We start from the raw sequence: 6,000 nt of genomic DNA, 5'->3' as shown, positions 1-6,000 counted from the left end.
CGAGTCATTTACCTTTTTCTAGAGTCAAATATTTAATTATTCTTAGATGAGGCTGTATGGTGGGAAAATCTTTCATTGTGCAATTTTTGGGAAAGGAAATTAAAAATTTATTTTCTTGGCATATTAATTTGTAGGTTTAAACCTTTTCGTTTAGCATACAAGAACTGTATACACGTATATGCCACTAATTATACAAATTAAAAAAGTCTATATGTAGGCTAAGATAATTTGATCTATCGTTGAAACGCACCAGACCCTAATCTGTTAATTCAAGATCGAATCATAGAATCAGCATTTTATGAAGGTTTTTTAACGTAATTGCTTCTTGGTCCAAAATAGATTAGTTTTTTTGCGTAACCATCATTAAACTGAGAGGTGGGAGGACATTATTGGCAGAAAAAAAAAAAAAAACAGTCCATATGTATATGCCTAACTAAAACATCACTGACTTATTTGGCATATGTAACCTAATTCATGAAAGACACATTTGCTTATATGCAAGCAAAAAACAAAAAATAAATAAAAAAATAAATCTTCCAAGAAAGCAACCAAAACTCCATCCCAGGTTGGATATGCAACTAAAAATTCCCCTGCAAAACATATTTTATTACCAATAATATTAGTAACAAAAAGCAGTTAGCACCGCTATTAAATTAACAAAATATGTTTATTTAATCAGGGCATTTTATCAAACATCTACTGTGCATTAAAAAATCTTCAATGTTTCTGGAAATTATAGATCATTAGAAGGTTTCCCTTCTAAACCAACGCCTCTCTCTCTCGTTAGAGGTTGCAAGAGATGGAGAAAGATAGTCTTCTGGAAGCAATTCTAAGAAATTTGGCCATTTTGTGTGGATTAATAATGGCTTCAGTTTTGCTGATTCTGGGGTTTGTAGACCACAGGAAATTATTGGAAGATGCTAAAACCCCACAAAACCATGTAACTGCTACTAATTTTGTGAATTTATTTTGGCACTTTCATTGTTTTTGCAATTATGCACTGCATCGATGGGTTCAAAACGATGAGCCGCCACCTCCCCTACCCCTTACCCAACCATGATTACTGTGGATTAATTTTGTGGGTATTTCTTCTGTTTTCCAAATTTTACCCTTCTCTCTCAACTATTGTCATTGAATCCATTTTTGCAATTCACGGCTTGTTGATCATGATAATGGATTCATTTCTATTATCTTTCAAGAGAATTTGACAATATCAATATGAATGGAAAGGTTATTTTTAAGTTTCAATTCAAAAATTTTGCGTGCAATTTCATGAGTGAAAAAGAAAGATGCTAGAGGTAAAAATAAAAAGTGTATCATAAAATAAATAAATTAAAAATTTTCAGAATTCATTTTAATTTTCAATTTTAATACATATATTGAAATTAAAAAATGAGAAAATAAAGAGGAATTTAACCTATTTCATTTTCATATTCATATTCTTTTTATGTTCAATAATTGTCCTTCTCAAAAGAATAATTTGATCCCTTGCTGTGGATTTATGCATTTTGCCCTAGTGTTTGTCATGGCTAGGCCAACCAAAGAAACAAATAAAAACACCAAAGGACTTACATGCCATTACTTTTGCATACAAAATTGTCAATAATTAAAGTTGCTCCCATAAATGGCTTTACCTAATCCTTTATAATTGGAGCTGGCTTCATAAAACTAAACAGCAGGTGTAACCTAACTATTGATTGGCAAGATTGGAAGAGAATAGAAGAAAGAGATAATTAAAAATTGGATACTCTAACTATTTTGCTTTTAAAATTTTTCAACGAGTATACGTACACTCCTTTTGGGTTCTAGACTAATGTAATTTCAGGTTTTATAGCTACTCATCCCTATAAATATTTTTCCATAGAGAAATGAATTACTATTTCTATTTTTTATGCCAAGTACAATTCACAATTAGATATTACAAATCAAAATCACAACTTAACTTACAGTTAACACAACTATAGGCCTTCTGCTTTTATTTTATTTTATTTTATTTTTGAGTATTGGAGAGTGGAATTCAAACTAAATTAATTGTCGGGTCGTGTCTTTGTGCTCATGTTTTGAGCTAGCTTTTGCCATTTCAAAAAAGAGCTTATATACACCACATTTGCATTGGTAGAATTCTATTTTCTTTCTTTGCTTTCTCAATAGCTCACACTCATCTTCCTTATGTATAATTTCATATGTTGATATTCTCTGGGGCCTAGATTCCATTTTATTTATGTGTTTAGCTATGTTCGACAAGATTAGTTGTTTGCTAGCTGTTAACTGTTTTAGTAGTGTTTAACTACTAGCTGTTTGAGTAGCTTTTCACTAAACGTTGCATGAATTAACTTTTTATAAAACGCTTACTTAATCTCTAAAAATTAATTTAAACGCTATATTGCTTAACACTATAAAAGGTAGTGTTCAGTAGTGAGTTAAAAAGTTTGTTGCCGAATACAGCTTTTAAAAGGGTTTGAGACTCCAATTTTAGTTTAGGAAATTTTTAAAAACTACTAATAAATTGGAAATAAATAAATTGATCCATGAATTATAATTAAATTAACACATATGAACTTTTATTTTTAAAAACTAATTATGAGGTCCTTGATTTACTATTCCGCTAACACCTTGGTGATTTCATCCAAAATAGCCTCTCTTAACTTTCAATTGATTGAGAAACTGGTCTTTAAATTATGGTGAAACTAATTATGAGGTCTATAATATATGATTGTAGTTAACATTTCGTAATTTAGGGATCTTATAGTTATTTTTGAAAATAAACGTTCTCGTTTATTAATTTGACTATAAATCATGGATTAATTTATTTTTTCTTAATAAATTTATTTTTATTTATACATGTACATATAATAATATAATTTTTAACTTATTGAAATATAATTTTTGTTTTTTCTTTTTCATAGAGTAAGAACTAGAAAATATAAAATTGACAATGAAACTGAAACTTAAATAAAAGAGTATTTGGTTTGACTTATAAGTCGGTTAAACCTACTTTTGAATAGAAAATCAGAAGTAAAATAGTATTTTATTTTGTTTATAAGCGAAAAAGGTATTTAAAATAAGTGAAAAACAGTAAGTAAATTATTCATTTGTCATGATTATATACTTGTTTTGTAACAACCTTTTAATCAGTATTTCCTCCTACTAATTTTAAAACTGTCAAGATTACTTGTATTTTAATGGGCTTATATATATATTTTTACACTCAAAAATATCTTACCTGCTCTGATATGCCATCTGCACTAAAATTCAGCAGCAGGAGTTGCTTTGTTGACTCTTGACAAAGTTCTCGATATTAGTAAAATTGCCAACAGATTTGCTTTGAAAACAAGACAAGGACACTTCGTGAATTCCTATACGAATTTGTGGATTTTCATGCTGTTTTCACTTTTCATATGCCTTGCGTATTGTACTACTATTTCATTTTTGTGCAACTAACTATTTAATCCATGAATCTTAGTATGAAAGTTATTGTTCCCTCCATTTTATTTCAAGCGTTCATTTTCCATTTTACAGATAAATTGAGAAAATAGTTGATTGACCTTAATTTTGTAAAAAGCCCAATGTAATTTTCTAAGATTTTTTTTTTATAAAAAAAAATTAGTAGTTTATTTAATCAAGGTATCTTTCCCCCTGTAACTTTTTTTTTTTTTTTTTTTTTAATATAAGGGAGGAAGAGAAAAAAACAGCTTAGTTAGAGACAATAGCTATTCTTGGCAAAGAAATCCCTTGCAAGTCTTCCCGAAGCAGAGAAAACAACTCACTAGGAGGGGAATAATAGATGCACAGCCCCACTTCTCCGTCCACTAGCATGAAGGCTAGCCTATCAGCAATTCTATTCGCTTCCCTATACCCATGCATAATCTTGACGTGCCAAGCTCGACTTACCAATTCATGAATAAGGAAAAGATACCCAGAGTGCCTAAAATATTGTTGCGTGGAATAAACAAGCTGCAATGTGGCTTGCGAATTAATTTCAACAATCACCTTCTTGTAGCCCAGGTCCTAGACAAGACAGAGCTCGTGGTAAAGAGCACTTGACTCTGCTCCCATAGAATTACAAACATCAAACCGAGTAAAGAACCCTGAGATCCACTGCCCTCTGTGATTACGCACTACATCGCCTCCACGACCACGACAGGGATTCCCCTTTGAAGCGCCGTCAGTATTTAATTTCACCCAAGTCGAGTCAAGAGGCTGCCAAGCAATAGCGACAACAGTTATCCTTTAATTACTCTTTATTTAAAATTGTACAAGAAGAGAATGTTTAAATTATCTAAAATAGAATAGTGATTTAAGAGCAATTCAATAAATAATGGTAGAATAGGACAACGTTATGAGTAAAAGAAAGTGGACACTTGAGGTGGAACAGAAAAAAAGGCCAAAGCTAACACTTAAAATGGAACCACGAGAGTATCATACTCCTACTGTTTGACAAAATCGATAATTTATCTTTAAAATTTAGTTTCATTAAATTATTTAATGATTTTATCCAAAAAGTGCTATTTTTGATATTAAATATATTATAATATTTGGCTATTTAATTATTTACATTTAATGCTTTGTTACTATTTAGTTAGTTATATTTACTAACGAGTCATTCCTTCCGTCCTAAAATGTTTGTCCTATTGATTTTTACACAAAATTTAGAAAATAAAATGATTATGTACCATATCATACAATATATTCCAATTTTTTCAAAATTGCCTTCCTATAAAACAAAATGGTCGTTCCTAGAATTTAAAACTAATTACAACGAGAAACATAAAAGGAAAAGTAAATATTTTTCAAACCAATTGACAAATGTTTTTCTCTTATATCTCTGCTTAATGTAAAAAAATAAGTTGTAATTATATATGGTATCACTTGAGAATAGATGTAGGTTAAAAACGAAAGGGATATCATAGTAAATATCATTTTTTAAAACTTATTTTTAGAGAATGTCTATTTGACTTTAAAATTTAAATTATTGTCATTTGTGATATATTTTTAATATTGTGCCATTTTTTTTATTGATAAGGCATTAATTTATTAATATTTCATTGTTTTAATATATTAGTATTTCCATTTATATTAACTTCCTATTTTAGTATTTTAATATGTTAGCATTTTCTTTTGTATTAATTTTCTATTTTTACCATTGTTTCTTTTTTTTTAGTATGTTAATAATATTTTTCTACTGTCGTTTTTTCAGACTTCATTTTTTTCTGAAGGTTATTTCTCCTTTTGCTATCGTTCTTCTCATTATTGGCGTTGTTTCATGATTTTTTTTTAATTCATAAAGTATGTTGATTTTATTTTTAAATCTGTTGTTTATTGTTGAGAATATCTCTATCAATTTTTTATACAATCAGTAATTGTTGAAGAGATAGAGTAAGACTCTCGATTCTGTTTAGATTGATACGATACAATATCAAACCAAATAAATATAACGCGTATATATATATATATATATATATATATATACACACACACGATATATTTATTTGGTTTGATTCAATATGTTAATTAGTATGTATATACTTATTATGTGTTTAATCGATTTTACAGTTTTTACTATTACAATATATATATATATATCGTAGTCGCCGGTTGTCAATAGTGTTACTGGTCGTCATTGTCGTCGTTAAATTACATAAACTGTATAGGGATTTGCTCTTATAGATTTCTTATTTTATAATGCTTTTTTTTTTTTTTTTCAGTATTTCCTTTTTTTGGTGTTTTATTTTTTTCAATGTTTCCTTTTTTCTAGTGTTTTCTTTGTCGGTGTTTCCAGTATTTCCTTTTTTTTTGCTGTTTTCTATTTCTCTTGCAATGTCAGTTTTAATATTATTGAATTTTTTTGACCGAATCTGTTATTATGTTAATAAATATTTTTTATGATATTTAGTTAAAAGTGAAACTTTGAATCTAACATTTGCTTACAAGCCCCGAAATGAAAATGTTATTGGGCTTAATATAGGTAAGCTTTTGGAATGGGCTCGGTTTGGGCGTTGT

Source organism: Jatropha curcas, chromosome 9 (assembly GCF_041381405.1).
Source record: "Jatropha curcas cultivar XTBG-Jc1 chromosome 9, XTBG_Jcur_1.0, whole genome shotgun sequence".
NCBI classification, from domain to species: Eukaryota; Viridiplantae; Streptophyta; class Magnoliopsida; order Malpighiales; family Euphorbiaceae; genus Jatropha; species Jatropha curcas.
The sequence above is the reverse complement of the archived record's forward strand: the minus strand, read 5'-3'. Positions refer to the sequence as shown.